The sequence below is a fragment of the Leptonychotes weddellii genome, chromosome 2, assembly GCF_054177405.1.
Source record: "Leptonychotes weddellii isolate Sample4059 chromosome 2, ASM5417740v2, whole genome shotgun sequence".
NCBI classification, from domain to species: Eukaryota; Metazoa; Chordata; class Mammalia; order Carnivora; family Phocidae; genus Leptonychotes; species Leptonychotes weddellii.
This window is the reverse complement of record NC_138370.1, coordinates 171,985,477-172,001,266: the sequence shown is the minus strand read 5'-3', so window position 1 is coordinate 172,001,266 and position 15,790 is coordinate 171,985,477.

The window sequence follows — 15,790 nt, the reverse complement described above, 5'->3', positions numbered from 1 at the left end:
GTGTCTTGATAAGGAGAGAAGAGACACAGAGACAGACACACACACACAGAGGAGAACACCACGTGAAGACACCGACACAGAGGGCAGAAATCCATGTGAGGATGGGGGGCAGAAATGGGAGTAATGCAGTGGCAAGCCAAGGAATGTCAAGAACCATCAGCAACCACCAGAAGTTAAGAGAGAGAGCATGGCCCTTCCGAGGGCCTTGGTTTCAGACTTCTGTCCTACAGAACCAGAAGAGAATAAATTTTTGCTGCCTTAAACCATCCAAATTTGTGGTAATTTGTTACAGCAGCCCTAGGAAATTCATACAAGTGGGTACCACCTGCACGGACCTTGGGGCCTGGGTGGTGCTGGGCAGAGGGGAGGAGGTATGGCAGGAGGGGATGACTGCATGCCAGGGAGTGGAGGCAGCTTCCCTATCATGCACTGGGAGTGAGTCTGGAGCTTGGGTAGGCAGGCAGGGGGTTGCAGGTTATGAGGCTGAAGTGCTGGATTGGGACGGTATTTTGAAGGGTGGGCATGATCAGGGTAACCTTGCAGCCGGGGGGAGGGGTGGGTGGGCATGCAACTGTTCTGCACAGTGAGGTGTGAGCAGAAGGGAAGTTGTCATCACCCCCTAGTTCTCTCTCCCCCAGCCTCGGACACCTGGTCCAGGTGGTGAAGCTCAGATGCCGGCTTGCATCCCTGCACGACTGCATGAAGGGATCTGTCCAGGGGAGCTGCCTGACTCACAGCAAACCGTGTGTGAACGAAACAATAAACCTTCATGCCTGAAGCAACTGATCTTTCTGGGGTTTGTTTGTTACTGTGCCAAACCAGCAATAGGTATTCCAGATGTTTGGAGACAGAATACCAGAATTACACGCATGTCCCACCTCCCCAAAAGACCCCGGGCCATGTGGATCATTCCTCTTTTACTGCGGACTCCTGCTCACAGCTCCTTAAACATATTGAGCACTTACCAATTAACCAGAGAATTATAGCTGGGATGAGCTCAGGGTTGTCTAGATGGATCCCTCATCTGACCTAAGCTCCCACGGCAAGCCCGCGGCAGGTCAAGGCAAAGCCCTGGCGTCCTGCATTGAGTGCTCAAGCCCGCCTTGTTCTTCACACTACACCTGTCATCTAGCCTGTGGCCACACCACTAGCCATGGCCATGGGACCACCGATTGCACGAGGACATTCCCTTTCCCTACAGATAGCTGCTGCAGTCTCCTGAGGACGTGTAACCTCCCGGGGGGACTTTTACTATCGATGTGGCTTGTCTGTAAGGTGATCTTGTTATAAATTGCAAAAACCCAGATGCTTTTGAGAGAGAAAGGGAACACTGTTCCTAATGGCTCTCGGGAAACAGTGTTAACTTGGACTGTCTTGGGCAAATCGGGACACACCCCCCACCCTGCTCAGAGGTGGTTTTGGTGAAAAACAGCTAATCTGATTGAGGAGTCCAGGACCTAGGGTATGTGACCTGGCCGCATTAATCAGGGACTCTGTGAATTTGAACAAACTCCGCTTCCCAAGGCTCCAGTCACTTATCTGTAGAGTGGGAAGAATGACAAATCCTCACGACTTGGTGAAAATGTATGTGAAGGTGGTGTATTCACTGTGAAAAGCTATAATGCTTTAATTTATCATCATCATCCTTGATGTTGACACTGGTGTTGTTAATGACTGTCATGCTTTAGTGAATTAAAGCCGGGGTTCTTTACCTGTGCTGCTTGCTGGAATCATCTGGGAAGATTTATCAAATAGAAATAAATAAATGTCTTAGTTTGCTGGGGCTGCTGTAACCGGCAACTGCAGAGCGCATGGCTTAAACAGCAGAAATTTATTTTCTCACAGTTTCAGAGGCTAGGAGTCTGAGGCCAAGGTGTGGGCAGGATTCTATCCCTGAGGCCTCCCTCCCAGGCTGGTAGATGGCCATCTTCATCTCCCTGTGTTTTCACATGGTTGTCGCTCTGTGCATCTATGTCTCTATTTCCCCTTTTTTATAAGGACACCAGTCATATTAGATCAGGATGCACCCTAATGACCTCATCTTTACCTTCATTAAAGGTATTTCTCCAAATACAGTGCTGTTCTAAGGTGCCGAGGATTAGGACTTTCAGCATACGATTTTGGTGGGGTGGGGATGGGGGCACAATTCAGCTCACAATAGATGCCTTCCCCATCCCCAGAAATGCTGGTGTAGTTCAGGGCCAAAACCCATTGTACTGAAGGAATTTCAAAAATAGTCTTGATATGGTGAGTTGGAGATGTTTCTGGCCAGTGCAAAGCCCTTTCCCGCACTGCTGAGTGAGCCTCCGTGAGATTGATTGAACAACTCTGAGCATCTTACCCAACCAGTCCTCTCCCGCTGGTGATGGGAAATGGTTTAGACAGAATGCCTGAGCACTGACACATTGAATAATATTTTGTCAGTGGCTTTGGCTCATTGTGCAAAGGGCTTTCTCTGCTCAGGCAGTGCCTGACTGACCTCAGGGCTTGCATGTGCTCTGCTGGACTGAGTGGGAGGGGGCTGCCTATGGCTCCCTAACTCATGAGCCGGCTGATGGCATGAGATGCCCACGTGAGGTCTTAGTGGGATCTCCTCTGAGACTCAGTTTCTTTGTCAATAAAATGAGAACGGACTTCCTGCACCACGTAACTCACAAAGTTGTCATGGAGAACACATGAGCCCATAAATTTGTTGCTGCTATTTCTGTACTGCCCAATATAGCAACCATACGCTCATGTGGCTGCTTAATTTATACTTAATTGCAAATAAAAATGAAAACTTCAGTTCCTCAGTTGCCCAAGACACATTTTAAGTTCTTGACATCCACATATGTGGCAAATGGCCGCCGTATTGGCTAGTCCTGATTTGGGATATTTCCACCACTACAGAAAGTCCTGCTGGACGGCGCCACTCTGGGTACTTTCCAGATCTTCCCTCCTGAAGGACACTATCACCACTTAAGCTCTTCTTCCATGTCACATATGAAGTTGAACAGCTGAGACCCAACTCCAGAACGGTCCAGTTTCTAAAGTCTGGGTTCTGTTTCATTACCCCACACTACCTCCGACCTAAAGCTGAATGGACTATTTTTCTTCAGTCCTTAACATCAACAACCCGGGAATCTAACTTGCGAGGCAGTGAGGAAGCTTCTGGCTCTCGAATCTCTGCCAGGGGGTTATCCGGGGCGTGGCTGCTGGGCAGGATGCTGGACTAAAATTTTTGTCTCTGTCTCTCTCTGTCACGCACACACAGACACACAGACACACACACACCCATCCTGTCTCATAATTCTTCCTCTGTTGCTAACTACTGAGCAACCTTAAACTAGCAGCATAAAAATCCCTCACTCCCGCTCGCTTATAACATAGGATCCTATTGCCAGGCTGCAGCATCCATACGGACACGTGAGATGCAGGCTGCACGCTTGAGCTGCTACAATGGGTCTCACTCTTCCATCATCACGCGATTGCCTCTCCCAAGCGCCGCAGGCTTCTGCTTTCCTGCCCAACAACTGTCCTCCTCATGACAACCATAAACAGCAACGTGAAACTGACTTGCAGGCAGATGAAAAGCAGATGCTTGAAACCAGCGGGAAGAGCTCACCTGGGAGCCTGTGCTTCCAACTTCAGAGGCAGAACTTTGCTCCAGCGGGAGGTGAAGCCACAGTCAAGCGGGGCTCATGGCAGCTACCTCTGGAAGCTTGCCCACCCCGCTAACCTCTGAGCGTGTCGGGGCCATCTTTCATGTGAAACGATAATCAAGTATTAGATCAGAATGAGTTTTGCTACGGGTGTCTCAAAACTGTAGGGGAATAAGATTGTGCTTTCAAGTCTGATGTGGACCCCTACATAGAGAGGGATTGGCCCCTTGAGGGACAGCTCAGGGGAGAACCTGGCCGCTTTGCTGGGGGGGGTGTGCAGGGAGCTGAGTGGGGTTCTGCAGGCTCCCCGGGACTGAGGACTGGCATGGAGGCACGGGTCGTTTCAGTCCATTGCAAAAGTTATGCTGCTTGGAGCAGAAGACTCAGGGGAGGCAGAGGTAACCAGGTGGTTCCAGAAGACCCAGTCTTAAATCTGGGTCTGCACTAAGAGCCCAGCATGACCTCAGCAGAAAATAAGAGTTTACATGGAGTGGAGGGTCAACTCCAGACACCATTCCCACTTCAATGGATCCCTGACTGCCCTCAGGATAGAGTCCATACCATGCTGAGGCTCTCTGTAGTGGATACTCTGATGTACCCTATCCCCTGGGGGCTCGAGGGATGTATTCCCCCAGCTGCTGGGCAGGCTGCTTCTAGACAACAGTCGGACCTCTTCATCTGAGTGAGGAAGTGGATGAAGGAATGAAAAACAGACGTGCATCCTTCAAATATATCATCCATTAATTTGGCATTCTCAAGAATATGCCTATAGTAGCTAACACATGAGACATAAATATTTTTAAGTCAATTTTGGAAAAGAGGGTAAGAGGGTAAAAACAAATAAGCAAATCTAACATATGCAAAGCCCTTTACTATTTTCAGCTTACTGTGGACTATGCGTTCTGACTTCACGCCCAGTGCCTCCTGCCAGGTATCTGCCGCATGCAACTGGCCAAGACCTTGCACTTGCCCTCAGGGAGCTGCTGATTGAGATGCAGAGGCAACGTGAGCACAAGCAAAGTGAGGGTGACTGGGTATGGAGAGGATGTCCAGGGAGGCCTGGGAGAATGAAGGACACCATTTTGTAGGAGAGTCATTCGATTTACATCCGGGAGGTGGACTTGCTGGGGAAGACAGTCATTCCAGGCAGAGTAAGCTACTGGGCAAGGGCAGGGAGGTAACAATGAGGAGGGAGATGGGCTTTAGAAAGAAAACCCAGGCCTTCTGACTTTGCTAGTGTGAGTCCTGGCACTGTCACCAATGGGACCTGTATGAATTTGCAGAAGCTTGGAATGTTTGAGCTTTGTTTCCCCACCAATTTAACATAAAGGGGAAAAGGAAATTAAAAAAAATGCAAAAAAGAATGACCCACCCCCATCTCACTGGGCTGCACTGTGATTTCATATCTGGGGTGGCCCTGGGACAGTCACCTTCATGAAATCTTGGTCAACTCCCAAGTGGGAATCCATCTATTTGCCCTGATATTCGTACAGAGCTATAGGGAAGGCTAAGTAAAACCTGAAGGTCACTTAAAATATTAAGTGTTGGGAAGCTGTGAGTCACTATTTAAAACTTCTTATTTTCGTGGGTCTCTGTAAGTCCATATTGAAGGATAGCTGGTGGATCTATCTAACACAAAACCCAACTATATGCGCACACACATAGGCAGACTCACAGAAATGATGCTTGAAAGCGTCTGGTCCACCTGTCAGATGTAAATGTCCTGGATCTTGGCTATTATGTGATCCTGTCCTCATGGTTCTCTTTGTTGATTGTATTTCTGACTCATGTCACCTGGAGAAGCATGGATCCTCCTGATAGGAGCAGGTATCTCTTCATAGTTTTTTCTCCCTGGGATGGCTGCAGGAGGAGGAACTCCTATGACTTCACAGTCAACGAGATCCCATCTTTAGGTTCCCTTCACCTTTTAGTCAATTGTTCCAGCAATAACCCCACCAACAATTGCCTACTGAACACCTACTTTGTGCTAGGCTCTGTGCTATGTACTGGTAACACAGGTGGCCAGAGAGACATAGTCTTTGCCCTACAGTGCCTGCTGTCCTGAAGCCAGAAAAGAGCCTATCATGGTTGTCTTTAGGGACTGATTTCCTTTCTCTCACCTATCACTACCAGCTCAGAATTCCCTGCTGCCACCAGGATCGGTGCCACAAGTGACCAAAGACCACACACCAGGAAAAGAGACAGTGCCACATGCAGGCGTATGGTCATAGGATGGTCCCAGGGTGGAGGTGTGCACCAGCATCCCCACAACCTCAAACTTACTCTACTTTCTTTCTTTCTTTTTTTTTTTCTTACTCTACTTTCTAATATACTCCTAACAAACATTCAAAATCAGGTCATGACAATCCACAGTAACAACACAATTGTGAACTTTCAGTGTCCCAAAGCAATGTCTAGATGTCCCAGAGAGAAATCCCACCATGACCTCTCTGGGCATCAACCACATACCAGATATCTCAGGGCTCCTCAGCTCTTTGACCTCCTATGTTGTTTATAACTCTAGGTCCCTGGATCATGGTACATGGAAATCCCTTTTTCTGTTGTCAACCCCAATGAGCTTGGCTATGTGCAGCAGGCCTGATGCTTGGTTTGTGTGTTGAAGAAACAGCCATCCTACGTTTCTGCCCAGGCATTTTACAGTGTGACAACCTGCTTGCACCCAGAGTCTGGACATTGAGATAAGCACTTGAATTTAGGATGCCTGCCACCAATTCCTGCTTTGCTTTTCTCCGGGGGCACTTTTCAAATAACCACATAGAGTTAGCCCTTGAAAAGTTAGTGACCTCTGCCCCAACCGCCTTATAAGTAGTAGTTGTGACCCTGCTCTTTCTCTCCTGCACTCATGACCAGGGACAGAGGACTGCTCCCACCCCTGGTTCATTGAGTCCCTATCCTGAGATCTGTACCTAATAAACCTTGTGACTTTATCTCCTTTGTGTGAGTGTATTGAAACTGCACCTCTAATCAAAATGGCCCTGGGCTTGTCACTTCCCCAAAGTGGGACCTGAGAAGCCAAGGGAACTACCTGCCCACCCTGTGGTGGCTTGTGCCTCCTCAGCCAGCAGGTCATAATCTGCATATTCTTAATTTAGCACATGAGCCCCAGGATATCCAACACAGTTTGGAAGAAGGGACTGGAGAAGGTAAAGTGTTCTGCATAACATAGAGTGGAATTTGGGTGGCACAGGAGTAGGGAAGCCAGAAGGGTTCATACATGGTGGTGGGAAGAGGGAGGAGCCAGGGGGATGTTGGGAAGCTGAGCACTGGGGGGCTGAGGGGGGCAAGGGTTAGAGCAGCAGGGAAATGTGGCCCCAGGGATGGAAGTCTGTCAATGGTGATCGCCAAATTGTGGGTGGTGGCAAGTATGATGTCTCCATGCCTCTTCACCCCTACATTTCCAGGCTTTGCTTCACGGACGAGGCTTACCCTGGCTGTTGCTACAGTGAGAAGTGGGGGCAGTCTCAGGATGATGATTGCTCATATTTACTTATGTGACCTCATAATAACTTAACATTGTGTTTACTAGATGTCAGGGCCTCCTCTATCACATCCCATGTACTGACTCAGTTACACCTCACAACTGTTGTGCTGATATCTCCATTTTACAGATGAGGAAACTGAGGCACAGTGAGGTTTAATCTTTGGTATGGTCTCCCCCCTAGTAGAAGGCAGATCCCAGGGTTAGGCTCAGACAGCCTATACCCTGCCCAGAACATGGTAGAGACTCAGGGGGGAGACCAGGGTGAGGCAGGTTTCCAGAGGCATTCACTTTGGGAACAAAATTTAAGGGGGCACCAAAAAACTCAGTAGTAACCAAGCTGAATACGGTTAGACAGCAATCTTTTTTTTTTTTTTTTTAAAGATTTTATTTATCTGAGAGAGAGAGCACAAGCGGGGTAAGGAGCAGAGGCAGAGAGAGAGGGAGAAGCAGACTCTCTGCTCAGCAGGGAGCCCGATGTGTCCTGGGATCGAGCTCATGACCTGAGCTGAAGGCAGACACTCAACCTAGACAGCAATATTTTTAAAAAATCAAAATTAATGCAAAAAATCCATTATGAAAAAAAATCAAATTTCAAAATAAAGACCATGTGAGTATTACTGATTTTCTTTTTCCCACTGGCTACAATTATGGCTCAGCGCAATACTAAGGGGAGTCAGATTTTCCTGACTTGTCCTCCACTCTGAACCAGAGATAGCTCTGAGAAGTTATTTATGCTGAGATTCATAAAATTCTTAGGTAAGGCTTAAACTTCTGCTAAAGCATGAGAAGGGTATTTGTGCCAATCCTTGCTAGATCTCAAGGGTTAGAAGGTCCCAGCTGCTGGCAGGATAACTGTCCCATGTCTAGTGCATTTACACCTACTGTTTGTTCTGCTTGTGGTGCTCAAATTGAATCTCTTTTTAAAAAAAAAAATCATTTGATTGTGGTAACAGCATGAGATCTACACTGCTCTTAAATTTTTAAGTGCACAAGACAGTATTGTTCACTATAGGTACAATGCTGTGCAGCAGACCTCTAGAATTTACTCATCTTGCTCAACTGAAACTGTACCTATTGATCAATAACTTCCCATTTACCACCCTCCCCCCAGCCCTTCACCTTTCTACTCATTGATTCTATGAATTTGACTGTTTTAGATACCTCATGTATGTGGAATCATGTAGTGTGTCTTTCTGTGACTGGTTTTCTCACTTAGCATAACGGCTCATGGTTCATCTGTGTTGTAGCGTCTGGCAAAAAGTTCTCTTTTAGGGCCGAATAGTATTCTGTGGTCAGATAAGACCCCACCTTCTTTATCCATCCTTCCCCTGATGGACATCTAGGTTGTTCCCCCATCTTGGCCAGTGCGAATAGTGCTGTGAGAACTTGGGCCACAAGAAGGAGTGCAATGAAGGATGAAAATTTCCTTTGAAAGACCTTCCTTGATCCCCTCCTGTCTGAGCTCGGGCTCCGGCTTCAGCCAGAGGTGGCGGGCAGCCCTCTCTACGATGCCAAGCACCCAGCCCTTGTTGCCTCTCAAAATGGACAATGTGCTCCTGTCGGTGTCCCAGCGTCTCATCAGTGCCCAGCCTGAAACAGGGTTCACTTCACGCTTGCAAAGGGAGTAAATGTGCTTGGGGGGACTTTTAACCCTGTTGTGCTAAGATTCTACATGCCTCTTGAAATATCAATCCCTCCCCTTTCTCAGGGTGAGAACCTTACAAATCAGCAGAGTTAAGTAGAAGTGACTTAAGTGCTTAAGTCAGATACACTTGAGTTTACATACTTAACTATGTAACTTTGGAGACAGTAATACATGTAATCCTTACTTAATCCTTAGGATGATTTTATGACATAATGCATGTACCAGGTACATGTTGGGTATTTTTAAAATGGCGCACATGTGCAGACATACACACACATTACAGTTTTATGTACAGAGATCTGTTTGGAAATTTTCAAATTCTAATTGCATTTTTTTTAACTTTAATGCTTCATTTAAATACAACACAATCAAAAGCAAATTAGAGGCTGAACTGTGGAAGGTGAAGGTTTATTTTCAAACCCAGAGAACTTTGGAAGAAGAGCCTGTCTATGGCCCTTATGTGTCAGCTGGTGAAATAGACCCAAGCCTTGAGGTATTGAGTGAAATGGTCCAATAATGGGTTTTCAGGACAAGCTATCAGCTTTGGAGCAGATGTGCCCCAGCAAATCTGTTTTGTCAAGAAGAAATTCCTTACTGTCAGTGAACCTGGGCCAAGGAAGAAAGAAGTAGGAGACAGAAGCCAGCCACCAGGCTCTATGCCTCTTGGCAGGGAGCATGACTTCCTAGCCACACTACTGTAGTCAAGCTTGGGAAGTCTGTCTCCTCCAGGCCATGCTGATGTGGTGGAGGAAAGCTGTCTCCTCCTACCTGCTTCTTGCTTTTTTATAGATAAAGCTCTGAGTGTTCTCATGGGCAAATGAAACTCTTTGACTCACAGAAGCTTAAGCAGCCAGCATTCAAACCATTATTTCTAACTATTCATTGCCCACCAGGATGGACTTGATGCATATGTTTCTATAGGAACGGGGTTGATCCCAGCATTATTTTCAAGGCCAGGGATTTAGCAACAAGAAAAAATTGCCAAACTAAGATTCTTGTTATCTAAAGGACACTGAAGAAGATATTTTTCTTTCTTTTTCTTTCTTTCTTTCTTTCTTTCTTTCTTTCTTTCTTTCTTTCTTTCTTTCTTTCTTTCTTTCTTTCTTTTTTCTTCTTTCTTTCTTTCTTTTTTCTTTCTTTCTTTCTTTTTCTTTCTTTTCTTTCTTCTTTCTCTTTCTTTCTTTTATTTCTCTCTCTTTCTTTCGAAGAAAATATTTTTAAGGCATCCTTCCTGGATCTTCCTCCCTACCCTCAAGCAGATTCTTCCACACTCTTGTACTGCCATCACTGAACACTGTGCACCTCAATCCCAGCATTCCCTAAGGGAACCTCTCAGTCTTGCCCTAGACTGTCCACGCCCCAGGGCAGGAGCTGGGTCTTACTTGTCCATACTTAATGGGTGGGTCCAGGTTCTGCGATGCACAGGAGACATGGCTTATCCTAGCCTGGTCTTGAATTTACCACCAAAACTTGTCCATCAAGAGATTATTCCTTCTGTCAACTGTTTCCTTTTGTGACTGGTGAAAAGTGGGGACTTGGCAAGTACAGATACAGTCTCAGGCTTGTTGGGGGAAGGTCAAGGTCTTCCACTCCTTTCTTTATCTGACAACAGTTGGACTTTGAACAATGTGGGAATGAGGGGCACCAACCCCCTCTCAGTCAAAATCCACACCTGGCTTTTGACTCCCCCAAAACTTAACTGCCAATAACCCACTGTTGACCGGAAGCCTTATTGATCACATAAAAAGTCGATTAATGTATTTCATATGTTATATGTGTTATATACTGTATTATTACAATAAAGTAAGCTAGAGAAAAGAAAATGTTATTAAGAAATAAGGGAGAGAAAATACATTTATAGTATGTACTGTAGCTATCAAAAAAAATCCACCTATAAGTGAAGCCATGCAGTTCAAACCCATGTTGGTCAAGGATCAACTGTACTTTACGTGAGACATTTGAGCTTATGGATTATGCATTTGAGTTTTCTTTAGGATTGGGAAATAGCTAGACATCTGTCACCTTTGGACCTTGAGTATTATTAGCAGAAACTGTTATCATTTACCCCAGTGAAGGCAGGGGCAATTTAAGACAGAAACTTTTGAAAGTTGGAAGAGCACTTAGTTTATGGACATTCCACTGAGCGTTCTGGTGGGACTCATAGGAAAAGGCCATATTAAATCCATCTGCAACACGGAAGTGAGCCCAGAACTGGCTCTACACCAAGCACCTACCATGTCTTAGGTGAGGCCTTTTCTGTCTATCTCCATAATTCTGAGAGATAAGTATTATAATCAGCATTTCACGGAACAGGGAGTTAACTAAAAAAATGCTTCATTACAGCCTTCAGCTGACTTATAGAACACATTATTCTCGGTGAAGCGATAAAAAAGTAAAGAACACCGACACCTTAGCTGTCCTAAAGCCCGTAGACATTTTTGCTGTGATCCTCAAAAGGCGAGCATGGGTGAGATTTTGCACAGAAAGAGCACTAGGTCAGTGCTCATTTCACTACCTCTAATCATGCCAAATTCACTTGTTCTGCTGTGACCTCTCTCTGGACATGAGCTCCTGGCAGTTTCCCCTTCTGTATAGGTCAGAAACTGGGATACATCATTGTGTTTTGTATTTCACTTGCATTCTGGTGTTATAGGACAGGCTCCTCACCCTGTTACTGATCTTCTCAGCAAAACATCTCATAGTACAAATTATCATGTAATGACATGTTACATCGTTTTGGTTCCACTGAACCAATTAAGACTTTCCCCAAGTATTATCTCAAGTGACATCAGAGGACCTCCATCTTGAGACATCTCTGCTTTATAAATGAGAGAATTTATCTGAGTCTCAAATGTCAACTAAATTTTGGAGCTGTTACCATCTATGACTCCAAGTTCAAAGAACCAACAACTAAGAGGCACCTGATGCTAGGCATTTCCCATGTACCTTATGTACATTATATTCGTGTAACCCTTATCTAGAAAGTGAAGGAGGAAAGATTGCAACTGTGGTCTGGTTGATTTTAAGGCTTAACCTCTTTTCACATAATCTTCTTTCAGAGAGACCATAATCATCTATCTTCATGATCAAACATGCTGCCATTTCAAGTATCTGACATATGAAAGATGGTGGAGAAAATCGGTGCTATTATATTCCTTTTTCAGATAAGGGATTCCAAGACTCATAAAGATCTTATATGGGTTCAAAGAACCTGTGAATGGCAGGGAGAGGATAAGGATAGGCTTTCTGGTTTCAAGTCGTTGGTTGCCCTATTATCCTAGACTCCTCCACCTTAATGCCTGAAGCTTAAGAAAACAAAGTAGCTAGATTTTATTTACTAGTAACCTTATAAATGCTCAGATAATACACTTATTTTTATCCCTGAGAGAAGGGAGGTCTGCTTTTCCTGGGAAGAAGGAACCAGTGGTCTTCCCTGGCACAGAAGGAAGCATGTTTTTCAGACCTTACAAAGCATTCTCAGACTAAGAAAGAATTTTCCTTCCATGTATATACCTGGCAAGCTCCTACTTGTCTTCAATATAATACTTCTCACCTGTCCTTCCTACCTGAGTAGGTATAGGTACCCTTACTTCTGTGCTCCTGTCTTACTCTTCACTTTCTGCTGGTACTTAATACATATTATTGCTTAGAAACTCCTTGCTTACTGGTTCATTACTGTACTGGCTTTACTGGATTGTTAAATTTGGGACTGAGATGTCTCCATCTATTTGCCCCTAGCAGCCAGCATGGGGCTTTGGACATAGGAAATAAATGGATGAATGGATGCACAAATGAACAGACACTGGATTGGATTAATATATAGATAAAGAAGATAATAAAGGATTGATTCAACTGAAGGCTTAATTTAGACATTAACTGATCCTATTTCAATGACTGAATTATAAAGAGACAGAGAGCTGGATATATCTACATACACATATATAGCTTGAATAGCCCTATATTCATATCTATATTTATCAACATCAACATTATGTGCCCATATAAAAATCTTCCTGATCCTACATGCAGAGATCACTGTTAACACTTTTAGACTTTTCTGTACCTAGAACGGCACAGTGATCTTTGACATGGCCATTTTTAGCTGTTTTACGTTTTTCCCTGTACCTCTGTGACTTATCTTTGTATTTCACATGAATGTACTCCTATTTTATAATCAGAAAAAACAAAGGTTCTTTAAAAATCTTATTTCTTGGGGCACCTGGATGGCTCAGTCAGTTAAGCATCTGCCTTTGGCTCAGGTCATGATCTCAGGGTCCTGGGATTGAGCCCCATGTTGGGCTCCCTGCTCAGCCAGGAGTCTGCTTCTCCCTCTTCCTCTGCCCCTCCCTCCAGCTTGTGCTCTCTCTCGCTCTGAGATAAATAAAATCTTAAAAAAAATAAAAATCTTATTTCTTATATTAAACAAACCTAGTACCTTTTAGGCATTAAATAGAGGTAATAAAAGCTGCTGAGAAGAGCTAAAACTCTATAAAGGATTACTATGTTTAAGATAAAGTTCAAAGCATTCTACATATATTAAGTCATTTAAGGACAACTTAATGAGATTAGTGTTATTATTACTTACACTGTATAGAAGAAGAAATTGGGGTACATATAGGTGTAATAATTTGTTTTAGGTCACACAGCTGAGAAGTCACCAAACATAATCTGACTGATTAAGGGGGGGGGGAGCTAACACTGGTGTTTTTCATATACATTACCAATTTGATCCTTATTTTTATTCCATGAGGTGGATTATTATTATCTCCCACTGATCCAGGAAATTGTAGCACAGAGAGGTGACATTAGTAATCCAGTCTTCTTGTCTTAACAACTGGCATAGCCCATGTAAGAGCCAAATTCCCTAATCATTCCATAACAGCATATAGGGCTGTTAATGTATTTTAGATTTATTTATTGATGTGTTTATTTATTTGTTTGTTCATTTATGCATATATAGATTAATTTTTCATACACACACAAACCTATTAATACTGCTGGGCACATGGCAAGCAATACTAACTTTGCACAGAATGCTGTCTGATACTGTTTTCCCACTTTAATGGATAAGGTAGCCCCTGAATCCTTTATTTCTGAAGATTAAATCTAATGAGATAATGTATTCAAATATGAATAGCACAAAGTCTGGCATGTAGGAAGAGCTTAATTCATAATCATTGAATGAGCATTTGCAAAACCTTGATGAATCACATCAAGCAAAGAACACACCAAACCAAGGGATGTGTTACTTTTCTTCATATAAAAATAAAAACATCGTTGATAAAACTGAAAACATGGAAGTTATCTTTTATTCTATTTTTTTAATTAAATTTTTGTCAAAACACAATTAAAAAAATTGAATTCCATATCAAGAATGAGAGAATGTCTTTGATTTCTTATAGCATAATGAACTAGATACCTGACTGAATCTTCCACAGAAAACAGTTTTAAAAAAACAACTTACTTTGCAGTCAATTCCTGGGGAAAGTAAGGACTTCCTAGAGAGAGCCTAATATTTGAATGAAGATGAGAACACAGAGATGGAAGCAGAACGAAGAAGCTAGCTGTCTCCTTGCTGGAATTGCTACTACAGGGGAAAATTGTCTTTGATTTTCATGGCGTCACAGAACGCAGTGGACTTGAAATAGGGCTCAGACTGTCTACACTCTGGAGGGTCCAGACCCCATTATAAATGGGAGTCTAAAGGGTTAGAGCCTCAGTTTAAGAATGAACTAGAGAGGAGCCCACCTTTTCTACTCTCTAACATTGGTGCAGAGTAAAGAGGACAGTGTTTCCCCATGAGAATTCATAAATACACATGGGTTTTTAGCCTAGAATGTCTAAAAACCTTAAGCTGAGAAGGTAGAATAACTAAGCTTTGTTTTTGCAGTTCCTTCAAGAATTTGACAAAAGCAAACACAAATCCTGTCTAGAGGAGCTTACCTTCAACCCAGGTCTCAGTGAATTCCCACAAATTAATTTCTAAGAAAAATGAACATGCACACAAAATCAGAAAACCCTTAAAATAACAAAGCACCAAAGTAAGATGGAAGAAACACAGACAACAAAATCAGCTACTCAGTCTTTAGATGTTAAACTTATCAAACAAAGAATATACACCAAGTGTGTACCTCATATTTAAATAAAAAAGAAGAGGCTTCAATATAAGAAATTTTTCTCAGAAATGGTGAAAAACATCAAAACAGAGAATCAGGATTCCAATGTATCCAAAGCAGGATAAATAAGAAGAAATTAACACCTAGATACAGCATAATGAAACTGTAGAAAACCAAAGACAAAGAGAGGAACCTACAGGCATCCAGTGGGAAAAGAAATATCACCTTCAAAAGAATGGCAATTATATTGATAGTTGATTTTTCAGCAACAGCTAAAAACAGTAGTGGTTGGAAAAGAGTGTAGAAAAATAATGTCATGGTTTGAACTGTCAACCTGGAATTAAATGTCCAATAAAGATATCATTTTAAGAATGAGGGCAAAATGGTCGAGTTTCATTCTTCTGTATATAGCTGTCCAATTTTCCCAGCACCATTTATTGAAGAGACGGTCTTTTTTCCATTGCATATTTTTTCCTGCTTTGTCAAAGATTATTTGACCATAGAGTTGAGGGTCTATATCTGGGTTCTCTATTCTGTTCCATTGGTCTATATGTCTGTTTTTGTGCCAGTACCATGCTGTCTTGGTGATCACTGCTTTGTAATAAAGCTTGAAATTCGGCAACATGATGCCCCCAGCTTTGATTTTCTTTTTCAACATTTCCTTGGTGATTCGGGGTCTTTTCTGATTCCATACAAATTTTAGGATTGTTTGTTCTAGCACTTTGAAAAAAGTCATTGGAATTTTGATCGGGATGGTGTTGAAAGTATAGATTGCTCTAATACCATACACAAAGACAAACTCAAAATGGATGAAAGACCTCAATGTGAGACAGGAATCCATCAAAATCCTAGATGAGGAACATAGGCAGTAACCTCTTTGACATCG